The sequence below is a fragment of the Nycticebus coucang genome, chromosome 3, assembly GCF_027406575.1.
Source record: "Nycticebus coucang isolate mNycCou1 chromosome 3, mNycCou1.pri, whole genome shotgun sequence".
NCBI classification, from domain to species: domain Eukaryota; kingdom Metazoa; phylum Chordata; class Mammalia; order Primates; family Lorisidae; genus Nycticebus; species Nycticebus coucang.
In genome coordinates, this window is record NC_069782.1 from 46,223,383 (window position 1) to 46,238,595 (window position 15,213).

A 15,213-nucleotide genomic window follows, 5' to 3' on the forward strand; every position below is an offset into this window, starting at 1 on the left:
GCCCCCTGTTGGGTGAGTAATTTGCATATATTTTCTCCTGCTCAAGAGGTTGTTTCTGGGCCGTGCCTGTGGCTCAGTGAACAGGGCGCCGGCCCCATATACCAAGGGTGGCGGGTTCAAACCCGGCCCCGGCCAAACTGCAACCAAAAAATAGCCAGGCGTTGTGGCGGGCGCCTGTAGTCCCAGCTACTCGGGAGGCTGAGGCAGGAGAATTGCCTAAGCCCAGGAGTTGAAGGTTGCTGTGAGCTGTGTGATGCCACGGCACTCTACTGAGGGCGATAAAGTGAAACTCTGTCTCTACAAAAAAAAAAAAAAAAAAAAAGAGGTTGATTCTTCACTTTGTTGTTCCTTTGCTATGCAGAAGCTTTTTGGTTTAATGTAATCTTATTTGTCTACTTTTATTTTTGTTGCCTGTGCTTTTGAGGTCTTACCCTAGTTTTCTTATTTTTTTTTCTAGGAGCTTTATAGTGTCAGGTCTTAGATTTATGTCTTTTATCCACCTTGAGTTAATTTTTTTTTTTTTTTTGAGACAGAGTCTCAGTTTGTCGCCCTCGGTAGAGTGCTGTGGCATCACAGGTCACAGTAAACTCAAACTCTTGGGCTCAAGTGATTCTCTTACCTCAGCCTCCTGAGTGGCTGGGACTAGAGTCACCTGCCACAATGCCCGGTTAGTTTTAGAGACAGGGTCTTGCTCAGGCTAAGACTGGTCTCAACTCCTAAGCTTAGGCAATCCACCCACCTTGGCCTCCCAGAGTGCTAGGATTACAGGCATGAGCCACTGCATCCAGCTGAGTTAATTTTTTTATGGGATGAGAGATAGCGGTCCAGTTTCAATCTTCTGCATAGGGTTATCCAGTTTTCCCAGCACCATTTATTGAAGAGGGTGCCCTTTCCCCGATATTCTTGGCAGCTTGTTGAAGATTAGTTGGCTAGAAATGTATTGATTTATTTCTCGGTTCTCTATTCTGTTCCATTATTCTGTGTGTCTATTTTAATTAATTAATTTATTTTTGAGACAGGGCCTTACTTTGTCATCCAAGCTGGAATGCAGTGGCATGATTATAGCTCACTGCATCCCCAAAGTCTTGGGCTCAACCAATCCTCCTGTTTTACCCTTACTTCCCAACCACCCTCTCCCTGAGAAGCTAGAAATACAGGCTTGTGCCATCTATGCTGAACAATTTTTTAATTTGTTTTATTTTATTTATTTATTTTTTTAGAGACAGAGTCTCATTTTGTCACCCTTGGTAGAGTGCTGTGGCGTTACAGCTCACGGCAACCTCCAGCTCTTGGGCTTAGGCAATTCTCTTGCCTCAGCCTCCTGAGTAGGTGGGACTACAGGCGCGTGCCACAACGCCCAGCTATGTTTTTGTTGCAGTTTGGCTGGGGCCGGGTTTGAACCCACCACCCTTGGTATATGGGGCCAGCGCCCTATTCACAGCCACAAGCGCTGCCATTTTTTAATTTTTTTTATTGAGACAGGATCTTGTTATGTTGGCCAGGCTGGTCTTGAGCTCTTGTCTTCAAGCGATTCCCCTTCCTTTTCCTCCCAAAGTGCTAGGATTATAGCATGAGTCACTGTGCCTGGCCTCTTTTTGTGTGTGTGCCTATGTGAGACAAGGTCTCTCTCTGTTGCCTGGTCGTGGGCTAGAGTGCACTGGTGTCATCAATCACAGCTCACAGCAACCTCAAACTCCTAGACTCCAGCCATCCTCTTGTCTCAGCCTAACAAGTGACTGGGACTAAAGGCATGGGCTGACCACACCTGGCTAATTTTTCTGCTTTTTGTAGAGATGAGGTCTCACTATTTTGCTCAGGCTGGTCTTAAACTCCTGGCCTCAAGCAATCCTCCTGCCTTGGCTCCCAGTGTCCTAGGATTGTGTGCCATCTGTCTGGCCTATTTTTATGCCAATACCAATACCATGCTGTATTGGTTTCTATAGCTTTATAATATGTTTAGAAGTCAGGAAGTGTGATGCCACCAGCTTTATTCTTTTTGTTAAGATTATTTCGGCTATTTGGACTTTTTCGATTCCATTAAAATTTTGAATTTTTTCCCATTTCTATGAAAGATATTGGCATTTTTATAGTAATTGCATTGAATCTGTAGATTGCTTTGGGTAACATGGTCATTTTAGGAATGTTTAATTTTTTTTAGTCACTATGTTAAAAACCTAAGACCAAGAGCAAAATTCTATAGTTCCATGATTGACAAATTGGAGTTGGTTAGACAATAAAAATAAAGAATTACGATTTTAACATGATTTTTACTAATCAATAAAAAGCTGACATTTTTGGTATCATATGTTAACAGGCATCTAAGTTGTAATTTGGAATACTTCAAAATGGATAAACAAACTTCGCAGATTTATAAAACTATTTTTAGCTCTTGTTGACAGCTCCCTAGAGATAAAGATGTTTATTATTTTTTCTCTTTTGACTAGTAATGAATTGCAAATAAATATTATATATAAAAAAAAAAACTTTTGCTCTTACTAAAATATCTTCAAATAGGAAAATGGGGTTTGAAATTGTTGAAAGCAGTTTCTGGAATCACTCCCACCCCCAGGCTGTAGTGCTTTCTTGGTCTTTGTAAAAGTGACATCAGAACATGGACCAGCTACACAGCTGCTTGTTGAACATGAAGCTTCTTCTAATTCTGCAGGTGCTATTTAATGTTATCAGAGAGCCTCGATTATTTTAAACGAGCAGTGTTTACATACTCCTTTACTGGGCACTCCTCATCAGCTTTGATCCATTTGAGTAAAACGGAAATGATGATCTCAGAGCTATTGACTCTTAGAACAAGAAAGTTGAAGTTGGCCAACTTTTTTTTTTTTTTTTTATAAGAATATTATTTGGCTGGGCACAGTGGTTCATGCCTATAATCCTAGCACTCTGGGAGGCCTACATGGGTGGATTGCTTGAGCTCAGGAATTCGAGGTCAGACTGAGCGAGAGTGAGACCTCATCTCCACCAAAAATAGGAAAAACAATTAGCCAGGCACTGTGGCAGGACTAAAGGCATGGGCCTATAGTCTCAGCTATTCAGGAGGCTGGGGCAGGAGGATTGCTTGAGCCAGGAATTTGAGGTTGCCATGAGTTATGCTAATGTCATGGCACTCTAGCCTGGGGAACAGAGTAAAACTGTCTCAGAAAAAGGGGGGGGGCACCTGTGGCTCAAAGGAGTAGGGCGTTGGCCCCATATGCCAGGGGTGGTGGGTTCGAACCCAGCCCTGGCCAAAAACTGCAAAAAAAAAAAAAAAAAAAAAAGAGAGAGAGAGAGAGAGGGAGAGACACTATTATTTGAAAAAAATTATAACAGGAATATATAGTCTTAGCTGAATATACAGGAAAGAATAAAGAGCATTGAGGGCGCAGAGTCAATCCACAAGGCTAGATACTGCAATCAGCAAGAGTCCTGTTTCTCTTTTGTTCAGCACCTTTGAGGAAGGAAGAGCTTTTTGTTACTTACAACCAAAAGTACCCTAAGCATTCTTAAAAACTTTCCCCAGATTCTTTTTTTCTAATTAATAAAAAGCTACTAAATTTGAAAAAAAATGATAAAGATAAATTATAATACTTGTTACTTGAGGCATTCCAGCATTTTTTTCATATAGTGGCACATGGCCTGTACCACATAACACAACATTTTTTACCAAAGGGGAAAAAAAAGTATTTCAAACTTTTCCTTAAAGCCATTCTTTCTAGCACTGTGTAATTTATCTAAGGATGAGTTTCGCACACTACAATCAGCCAGCTTAATTCCTGCAAGTAAGGATGTAGGAATGACTTAAGATTATTTGAGTTTTCTGCAGAAAAGCAACCTTAGCAAGTCCTATGGCAGGAACCTGATGAATCTAACAAGATCATGCTCATCCTGGAGCAACAATCGTAATGACCGAAAAGTATTCTTTTCTATGAAAGAATATAGGGTCCCCCTAGAGTAAATGATACAGCCCAAGGGATTTGGGGGGAAGTCTGGATGTTTCTGAAATCTTCAGCCGTCATGAAGAGCAGGGTGTATTGCTTGGTATACTTGGTAGAAAGATTTTCAGTTCAGTCCCAGCCCACGTAGAATTGGTCAGCATCTTTGCCCTAATTGGTTAGCTTTGTAGAAAAGCTCATATACTCTGAGTTCAAATTCTCACTCTACACTTGCTCGCTGTGTGACCTCAGACAAGTTACTTAAACTCTCTGTGCCTCCCTTAACTCATCTGTAAAATTGAGATTCATTAGAACCTACTACGATTGATCCTTGGTATTGTGGAGGGACTCGTTCCAGGAGCATCCTGGATACTAAAGTTCACATATACTCCATCCTGTAGTGGGTCTGGGGAACCCATGGATATGAAAATTTGGGCCTTCATATACATGAGAGTCACATTTCTTGAATCTGTTTGGTTATAGATACCGTGGGCCAACTATATTTATTGAACAATAATCCCCATGTAAGTAGAACCTGTGTGCTTCAAACCTACATTGTTCAAGGGCCAAGTGTGCTATGTGAATTGCAGTAATTGACAGAACAGTGTAAAAAACTTAGAAATAAGTACCTAGTACAGGGCAGGCATTTAATAAATACTAGCTGTCTTTATTTTTGTAATTCTACCTCTGGTATCCTAGGACTTTCTTTTAACTTTATTTTGTTTGTGTCTATATAGGTGCTTTAAAATTATTCTTTGTGTGTGATTATCATATACCTAGTATTAACAGTGCATTCAAAAACATTTATGAGTAAGTCAGGAAAAATTTTAGAAATAGAGGCCTTCCTAATACCCTGAAATCTTATCACCCAAGAGCTGTCTACTTCAGGTTTGTAAATTACAAGATAATCTACTGTTTAAGAGAGCAAAAGACTACAGCTTTCCTGGCTAGAGTGTTCCTTGTAAGGCATGAGGATGATTAATTACTTAATGAGACACTAAAAAGAGAAAAACACCTCATTCTTTTTTTGAGACAGAGTCTCAAGCTGTCACCCTGGGTAGAGTGCCGTAGCGTCATAGTTCACAGCAACCTCCATCTCGTGGGCTTAAGTGATTCTCTTGCCTCAGTCTCCCAAGTAGCTGGCACTACAGGTGCCTGCCACAACGCCCGGCTATTTTTCTGTTGCAGTTGTCGTTGTTTAGCTGGCCTGGGCCGGATTTGAACCTGCCATCCTCAGTGTATGTGGCTGGCACCCTACCCCTGAGCTACAGGCACCGCTGACACCTCATTCTTAGATGACAGCGTTTTCCTTTCTTTTATGAGATGGATCTAAGGCATTCCAATTCCTCTGCGTATCCGGAGTGAAAGCTACCTCTTTCTCTTGAAGTCCTTTCTTTGCTATTACTCATCCTGTAAGTTTTAAGTTGTCCTCCTTTCCCTTTTCCTTGAGTTCTCATAACCACCAGGGCCACCTCCTACCCCTGGCAACTTGGTTGGCGTCACACAAACTGTCAGTCTCTCCCACTGAACCATAGCTCCATGAAGAGAGAAATTATCATTTTTCTTCTTGTTGTGATTTTGGCACCCAGCAAAATGCTTAGCACATAGAAGATACTCAGTAAAAGTTTGTTTGTTGCATTCCGAGGCATTTGAGCTTCAGTGCTGAGGGCCCCAGTTAGCTTTGAGCCTTAGTGAATGTCCCAGGAGAGGCTAAATGGGTCTGAGAATTTGCTGGGCATATTTCCATGTGCTGAGTATAGAAGACTAAATTAGACCTTCTGCCTTTCTGCTTTACCCTACAAATCTGAGGTAACTCCTGGAAAATAAGTCAGCCTTGATAATGTGTTGCAGGGTTTCCTGGACAACTGACAGTAGACATTGGGGTGAGGAGAAGGCCAGTGGCTTTCCCATCCAGCTTCTGTGCCACCTCAGAATGCTACTCTTTTTTCAATTAAGAGGGGCAGAGTCCTGATCTGTAGATGAGCCTCTGCCTCATTTCCTTTTCTGTTCTCCGCACATAGATTTATGAGTAACTTTACTGCCCGGAATAACATGGGTTAACTTCCTTTTGGAGGAGATAAGCCTTACCTGAGTCACCCAAAGGCTTCTTGTTATTCCGATTCTTTTGTGGGTGTCAGGTTAACGCTGGCTGGACCTGGGGCTTCCCTTCTCTCATCTCATCTGCTTGCTAATCTCACTTGTTCATTTCTCTCTGCTGAATGAGGGTATTCCCTGGTCAGTGCACACAGTAAATGCAAAATGATGTTGCCATTTTGTCAAAGCAGGAGCCCTTTCCCTTCTCCCTGTGGGAAGGAGAAGAAAAGGTCTGTTAGTTGTGCTGGGTAAGGGCTACGTGCCTCTATCTCTTTTAGTTCTTGCTTTAAAAAGGAAGTGACTCATACTGCAGATAAACTGGACTTGAAAGAATGTCTGGCCTATGCAAAACTCCTATTTACATACCAGATTCTTTATTCAAAAGCAAATAGGGACTCTAGGACTTTGGGCCTGGACTGACTTCCTCTCAGTTCTTGCTTCTTGAGGGATAGTGACCTACGTGATTCCTGGGAGTAAGAGTGAAGCAGGAGGGAGGGAGGTCTAATTCTCTGCCCGTAAGGTTTTTTTGCACTCAGCTTCTCCTTTCTCTGTTGAAAATGAGGATTTCATGAATGTAAGAGCCGAGATCAGAGGGGGAGTCTGAAAGGTTCCTCCATGTTACATTTCTAACTCCTCAAAGGCTTAGACAACCCCCCACTGGTCTCCGTTATCTTCTGGTGATATTCACCCTACTGTGACCTTAACAGGGTTCAGGAAAGGAGCTTAGAGTAGGGACACCTGTACTTTAGTGTCATTTGGCTGGTGTGTAATCTGGGGCAAGTCATTTAATCTCTCAGCCTGTTCTCTCACCTGGGAGTAGGATTGTGTGATCACACCTGAATCCTAGGGCTGCCGTGAAGCAGATGTGAGAATTTCTATGAAGCCTAAACTCATCTAATATTTGAAATCGTCATTCATAAGAATTTTCTTTGTAACCTCATTTAGTGTCTAATTCTGTTTTGATTTTATGGTTCTTCTTTATGGCCTTTCTAAATTTTTCCTTAAATTTAAACCACTTTTCCTCTCCTTATTTTCTGGTCAATGGAGAATCTATCTGGATAGGTGCAGAAGCCACCTGATAGGGTCAAACCCCACCCAAATAGGGGGGACCCATCTAAAAGAATCACCCCACTACCCTCTCCCACCAGATGTACCACCTGGGAAAGGTAAATGGGCCAACCTCCACCCTTCCAACAGATGTCCAACCCAGGAAAGGGAATGGTCCCGACCTACCTTTCTGACCTTTAAAAACCCCATTCACCATTACCCACATGTGAATTTCTTCCCAGTTAGAAATCCCACTCCACCTGTGCCCAGGTGGTATAAAGCCATTTTAATCGCACAAACGGGCCTCTATTTTCCTTTCGTCTCGCGCCTTGGAATAATCTTTCATCTCGGCTCCATAACCTTCACCATCCACCTGGTATTTGTTGAACAAATGAATCAATGATGAATGAATGGTGATGGTTCCTGTTTGCAGTTATAAGCACCTACTATGTTCTCAAAAATGCAAATTTGTTCCTGAGATGCCTGGGCGGGTGGATTGGCTGCATGGTGAGGAGTTTATTTTATTCAACTGCACAGTTAAAGGGGTTCTTAAGGTCCAGGATTTCTTGCCCTGCCCACTGGCTTCTGAACCTACAATGACCTCAGGCTGGTGTGGTCCATAACAGTTCCCGTGTAGACCTGCCTGACCCAGTATTCCCAGCAAAACAGCATCTGGGCAGGGCATGAAGCAAATAAAATCTCTTGTTTTCACCTCCCTTAAAATAACTCTCAGACATTCAAAAGGCAGTTATTAATGCAGTCACAGCTAGTATATTAGTTTGGTGCAAACAACTATTAAAGCCATCTTCTCTGAGCTTTGCTCATAGATTCTGCTCTTTATTCATTTCATATTTCTTTTGCTTTCTGAATTCTGCTTCACTGTATATTCACTCATTTACTCTCTTCATCCCTTTCTCCCATTACCAATGAATCAACTGACTAGTGGTGAGTGGAAGCTCGAAGGCTCAAAGTTATACATTATTATTATAGGCCAGGCAGATGGCTCACACCTGTAATCCCAGCACTCTGGGGGGCCGAGGCGGTGGATCGCTTGAGCTCAGGAGTTGGAGACCAGCCTGAGCAAGAGCAAGACCTCATCTCTACTAAAAATAGAAAAACTAGCTGGGTGCTGTGGCAGGCACCTGTAGAGCCAGCTACTTGGGGTGGGGGTGGGGCTGAGGTGAGAGGATCCCTTGAGCCCAAGGGTTTGAGGTTGCTGTGAGCCATGGTGCCACGGTACTCAATGCTGGTTTGTATCTCAAAAAAAAAAAAAAAAAAGCAAACAAAAACATATATAAATAAAAGAATCTAGGGTAGACTAGAGATCCTAAATAAAACAAGACTAGTCACGAGCAAAGCGTCTTTTTTAAAGTAAAGCTCACTCTGACCTTCCCTTCTTTCTTGCTCTGTATGTATGTGTATGTAGGAGTGGAGAGCTGTTTGTTGAAAGATTACTTGTGGCATGGTTACGTGACCATCCAGGGAGAAACTTGGGAAGTGGACTGGAGGGCCCTAGACAGGAGGAGAACGACCCCTATGGCTATTGCAGCAATCCATGTAAAATGGGAGGAGCTTTGGGCAGGAGAACATGAAAGGAGAGGTAGACTAAGGTTGATATCACTTGAAGATTGATCAGAAATGGGAGCAAAGGGAGCAGGGAGGGAGAGGAAGTCATCAAGATAATTGCCAAACTTCTGTCTTGAGCAACTATGTAGCTGGGCATCATTCACAGTGAGACAACACAGAGAGTAGAGGAAGTTCAGCAGGAAGACAATGGGTCAAGGTGTGAGTGTGATTAGTAGAGTAAACCAGGCCCCAGGATTGCTTTCTGAAGCCATTCCCACACCACCGTGACCAGCTCTCTCATTCCTGATGGCTGATCAGGATTTATGAGAAGCATCCCTTGACTACCTGCCTTCTTGTTGGTGACCCTGTCAGTATCTGTAGCCGTCATCCTCTCCTCTGCTGATCTCCCAGACAAGTTGATCTCCTTCTCCCTCCTATCTAAGGCCATTTTTTCCATCAGTCCCTGGGCCCCCTTTCATTTGCCTCTTTAGGAGTACTCTCCGTTTCATCCTTCTTCATATCTCTATCTCCCTTTGACCTCTCCTCTTCTCTTCTCCCCTCCCCTCCCTTTGCCTCTGCTCTCCCCTCCCTTCCCCTCCTCTCCTCTTCTCTCTTTTCCTCCTTTCCCTTCCCTTCACCTCCCCTCCCCTTCTCTCCTTTCCTTTTGTTTGTTCTGACAGTGTCTCACTCTGTCATCCTGGGTAGAGTGCAGTGGCATCATCAAGTTCACAGCAACTTCAAACTCCTGGGTCTAAGTGATACTCTGGTCTCAGCCTCCCAAGTACAGGGTCTCTGCTTTGGATCAGGCTGGTCTTGAATTCCTGAGCTCAGGTGATCCTTTGTCCTCAGTCTCTCAGAGTGTTAGGATTCTAGGCATAAGCCACAGAGCCTAGTCCAAGCCACATTTTTTTTTGACACAGAATCTCACTCTGTCACCCTGGGTAGAGTGCTATGGTGTCACAGCTCACAGCAACCTCAAACTCTTGGGCTCAAGCCATCCTCTTGCCTCAGCCTCCTGAGTAGCTGGGACTACAGGTGCCCGCCACAACACCCAGCTTTTTTTTTTCAGTAGAGATGGGGTCTCACACCTGCTCAGGCTGGTCTTGAACTTCTGATTTCAAGCAGTGCATCTGCCTCAGCCTCCCAGAGTGCTAGGATGATAGGCGTGAGACACCATGCCTGGCCCTTCTTTCTCTTTGTTTAACTCAACATTCGAGCCCCAGGTCAGGGGTCCCCTCTTCTGGAAAGTCTCCTCTGACCTCCAGCCCAAGTTAGGGCTCTCTCCTTAACTGTCTAAAAGATTCCTCACAGTTGGTGCTCACTGCTTCCTCTGTGTCCTTCCCCCAGGGATCGATCTGAGGTCCTGGCCAGTGCTCAGACACAGATCAGGAGATGTCCCTGCTGAAAAGGAGTCCCTCTTCATTTTGCTGATGAAGAATTACTTGTGGTTTGTTGTCTAAGGAAAGAATCCAAACTTCCTGTCATAGGGATTCAAATGACTGTTTACCAAGAACCTACCATGGGCAAGGTACTAGAGTAGCATCTACAGAATGTAAAGATAGGAACCCTGCCCTCCAGTTGCTTAGTAAGGTGGCAGAGATACAATAGCTACTTAAGTAAAACACAATCAATAAAGAGAGAATAGCCCAAGAGAGGTAGAACTAAAATGCTGAGAGACCCCAGGTGAGGGTGTGATAGAGGGCCCTGGAGTCAGCAAAGGGTCGAGGACAGGCCTGTGGAGGGCTAGTGCTGGTGCAGTCTCAAACATGGGTGGGTGGGGAATGAAGGAGGGGGGAGGGCATCTGGGGCAGAGAGGCTGGTGAGAGGAAGGGCAGAGGCTGGGGTTCCGACTTTTGCTGTGTCTAAGAGTTAGCAGGCCTTTCCGTGGTCCTTTTGTTTTCTGCAAATTACAGAAATTGTATGGCACCAAGTTGGCATCTTGTGCCATTTGAAAATATGTATATAGCCTGGATAGATTATCCTGTGTCATCATGTTACTTTGGCTGCCTGATTTTTTTCCTTTTTGGACAACATTCAGAGTCGTAAAAATTTGGTAACATTTGTTTATTTATTCAGTAAACAGTGACCTTCATTAATGGCTGGGTGTAATGGCATCTGCCATGATAAAGGAGACAGAATCATGGTGCTGTGGGTGTGGTAAGAGACAGAAAGGTTATAGGAGGGTTAAAAACAACAAGGTAATAAATCCTGTAACACACGTACTAGCATGTCGCTGTAGGAGGGGGTCGAGGGTGGCTCTAGCTCTGGCTCAGACACAGGAGGAACTGACAGAGGTGTGAGAGCTGCGGAGTAGGAAGGGGTAGAAACATGTCCCTTGGAGGGTCACCAAAGGTGACAAGTGAGTGGGAGGTGAGCAATGAACCAGGTGGGCAGCGATTTTTACTTTTGAAGATTTGCAGCTTGGTGTCAGAAATATATCTACCCTCATCTATATTGTTTTTTTTTTTTATGTTGTTTGTTTTGCAGTTTTTGGCCGGGGCTGGGTTTGAACCTGCCACCTCTGACATATGGGGCCGGCGCCCTACTCCTTTGAGCCACAGGCGCTGCTCCTCATATATATTGTTTTTAAAAGAAGAAGAGAAATAGAACAAGGAAGAGGAGAGAAGAGAAAACGTAGTCCTGCCGATGTGACTCTGCAATTCCCGTGCTGTATAACTGAGGAAGGTCGCGGAGCAGCCACAGGGGAGTTTGGACCTCGTCAGGTGGCCTCTCGTCTCTCTGACCTGGATGATCTAGGATCCTGTTTCTGCCTCTGATTATGAAGCTGGAGATATGTATGTTGACAAGAAACAGTGAAACTCATTTTTAGGCACTTGTTTCCCCATGATTGAGAAGTGTTGGGTTTCTATCCATCAGCAGGGGCTGTTCATCTGAGTTTCCCTTAGAGAGGGGGGGCATTGATTTTACTTTGTTCCTTTCTTTTCCTTTTTCCCCTCTTCTTTCTCCCCTTCTCCCTCTCCCTCCCCTCCCCCACTCCCCCCTTCTGCCCCCCCTCCCCCTCCCCCTCCTTCCCCTCCCCCTCCTTCTATATTCTGGCACTTCCTCTTGCCTCAGTATCAGTACTGCATCACATAACGTGGTGATAAGAACTGAAATTGTTCATTGACATTATCATCGGGCTATTTTGAAAACATTATCTCATTGCGTTTCCAAGAATATCATCAAGTCTCCACCATAGCAGTTCCTTAAAAGAGAATGTTGTTTTTGTTCCAACTGAAGAAGCCAAAATATGTTAGTGAATTTTGTCTTCAGTGATACTGGCTTCCTTCCCTAATCCTGTGGCCAAAAGTACAGCTTTACCGAACTTTTTGCTCTAGCAGAATCTGATGGAGTTTGTTGACTTGGGAATTAGCGACTTTGAGTGGCTGGTCCTCCCTCTTCCTGCGGACTGTCTGCACTGTAGCCTCGCAGCAAACTGCATACCCGTGACGGAGTCTCTCCCATTGGTATCTGTGGACTTGTCATCTCTTTCCCCACCCTCACCCTCTAGCCAGTCGCCTTGTGCTCGGGCTGTGTTAGACAGAGCATCCTGTCATGGCAGAATTCAGAGCTAGTCAGTTTTCAATATATTCCCCCAAGTAGAAAAACAGCTTTCCTATTGCTTGAGAGTTTGACTTGTTTCCATTAACATGGAAAAGTGGTTGTCTAATCATCAGATTTTCCTCTTCTCTGACCTTGAATCCTCATTTGTGAGATTAGATAAAGTGAGCGTTCATTAGTGTTTCTATGAAAGGATTATTTTAAAAACTTTTAACTAGTCCCAGTTTTCTTCACGTTTTCTGGTTTATTGGTAAATTCATGTGTTTACTTGTTCATTTAATTAATTCTTTTATGGCTTTCTAAATTGCTATATACAAACCTAATTTTAGGTAGCATCCTTAAATAAATTTTAAGCAATAATAGTTGGGATGGGCGAGGTAGGGGAAAGAGAATTAGTGAGCACAGACACCATGAGACACCCTGGAGCTTCTGGAAGGCCCAGGGGCCTGATGGCTTACGTTTCCATCATCAGGACTCATTTCAGCAACAGTCTTGGCTCTAGAACGCAAGTAACAAACATTAGAATAGGCAATGGCCTTCAACCAGATACACTGGCAAAGCGTGTGTTCACATGGAAACCATGGTTTGGTTGTATCATGTACGTCAGCATGACTCCCAAGACTGAGTCTTTCGGGACTGCTAATTACTTTGTGAGGGAATTAATGTATGAGTAAACACAAGGTAGGATGTTGCTAGCATTAGTGACCAATGAGCAGAAGTCCTTGCAAGGCACATGGAGACTGAGACCAGCTACTTAATGAATTTACCAAAAGATTGATTTATTAGGCGACTCCCCAGAGAATTTAGCAATAAACAATGCTGCCAGCTCTTGATCGCTCAGCTGTAGCCTTCCTTCCTGTATTTGTTTGGAATAATGATTAACATACAGTGATCAAGTTTTTGCTTGTCATTTACTGTAGCATATTTTTTTCTTTTGTTTTTTAGTATCTTTGCCTATCAAGCAGGGCTTTTAAAGCTCATCCAGGAATTATGCTTTGGACCCTACATTTCTCTGCAATTTTCCATGTCACCTTGCTGGGCAGAGGAGTGGGAAAAAATGCAGACTTTTTTATTGAACACTGCCTTGTTTTAATATATTGTATCTGCTAAATTGGGAGAAAAAAGTATTCTTTGCATTTTTCTTTTGTGGAGATTATTTTACTTGCCTTTTTCTGTCTGGGTCTGAAAGGTTCAACATGACTGATAAAGAAGGTAAATAGCCGTGAGTGTGATTGGGGGGAAATAGGAATTGATTAGTGCTAGGGAAGCGTTAAACTCCTCTGGCTGGTCACTGTGCCTGGTTTTAGTGTCAAGGAATTTTATAGCCTCCCACTGTCAGGCAGCCCTCAGAAAATCTGCTCTTCTTTTCAACAATGATGCTGGGGCTGAAGCTGGGTGAGGTGTCCACTCAGCGTGTCAGCAGCGTGGAAAGGACCACGGTGGAAAGTCAACCAGAAGTGACAGTGCCAGTTAAAGAAAAGAGGACTTGGAAAAGGAGTGAGGATGAGTGTTAACAGTGACTCTGGGCAGGACGTTAGTGAAGGAAGAACTAAATTCAAGTTAAGGATAAGCAAAGAAACATAGGTATATTCTATGGCTGGGGCTAAGCCGGTTCGGTTCCATAGTGAGCGAGGACTTTTTGCTTTGAGTGCGCATTTGCAGGGTGTGGGTGTGTGTGGGGGGGGCTGGAGGCTGAGGCAGACTGGGGAGAGGACATTCTCCTTCTAGTCGGGTCAGCTCTTGGGCTCCAGCTAATTGTCACCATGTGGACCTCATGTTGCCAAGTCTTCTCAGTTCTCGAAAAAAAAAAAAGGTGTATCTGATATTTTATAGGGAATATGTCAGATTTTAAATGTAGCACCACACTAAAGAACAACAACAAAACAACAAAAAACCCAAGGAAAACAAACAGATGAAGAGGTACTAATTTTTAATTGCCATTGACATAAGTCTGCTTTTCAGTTTTGTTTTTTTTTTTCACCCTCAGTAGAGTGCTATGGCGTCACAGCTCACAGCAAACTCAAACTCTTGGGCTCAAGCGATTCTCTTGCCTCCGCCTCCTAAATACCTGGTACTACAGGTGTCCACCACAACATCTGGCTATTTTTAGAGATGAAGTCTTGCTCTGGCTCAGGCTGGTCTCCAACCTGTGAGCTGTTGGAGCAATCCACCTGCCTCGGCCTCCCAGAGTGCTAGGATTACAGGCGTGAGCCACTGCACCTGGCCTCAGTGTAAGTATTTGAGACAAACCTCTGCAGCTATAGAGGTGTCTCTAAATACAAATGCCCCCCGTGCCTGCTCAGGGTGAGCAGGCAGGCACGAGGAAGCAAGGTGGCGGAGACCCTGTGGGTTGCACAGACGTGGCTATTGGCCCTTTGTTCCCTTCTGCCTTTTTGCCCCACAATCTGCCCTTTTAGAGCCCTGCTAGCCCAGAGCCTACTTTCAACCATAAAGTAGTTGAACCATTTAGTAGTAGTGAACTACCATAAAGTACTTTCAACCATTTAAGACAACTAATTCTTTTAGCATATTTATTTATTTATTTTTATTTCAGATTAATACAAATGTACCAACAATTAGGTTACAATTGTGTTTGTTAGGGAAGGTCCTTGTCGTTGCGCCCCTCACCTAGGAGGTGTGCCATGCACCCTTCAGTTTTGCTTGTTAGATGGGAACACACGAATCCTCTTTCCTCCTCCACCTCCCCGCTCACTCCAACTGGAATTAAATTGAGTTTTTCTCTTGTGTGGGTGTGTGTTAGTTTGTCTACTGGCTTCATATTAGTAATGAGTACGTTGGATACTTGCTTTTCCATTCTTGTGATACTTTAATAAAGAGAATGTTCTCCAACATTATCCAGGTTGATAAAAAAGATGTAAAGTCTCCGTCTTTCTTATGGCTGAATAGTATTCCATGATATACATATACCGCAGTTTATTAAGCCATTCATGTGTTGACAGGCACTTGGCTTGTTTCCACAGTTTGGCAATTGTAAACTGAGCTGTTATAAACAATCTAC

General features: G+C 43.7%; 1 long non-coding RNA gene across 2 annotated transcripts in view; it reads left to right on the top strand.

The window, feature by feature from the left end:
- LOC128582340 (uncharacterized) overlaps positions 1-14,472 on the top strand; it is a 49,765-nt gene extending 35,293 nt beyond the window's left edge. For both annotated transcript variants that reach the window (XR_008379032.1, XR_008379031.1), the window contains one exon: positions 11,121-14,472. This is a non-coding gene — a long non-coding RNA (uncharacterized LOC128582340). The remainder of the gene's footprint in view (positions 1-11,120) is intronic.
- The last annotated feature ends 741 nt before the right edge of the window (positions 14,473-15,213 follow it).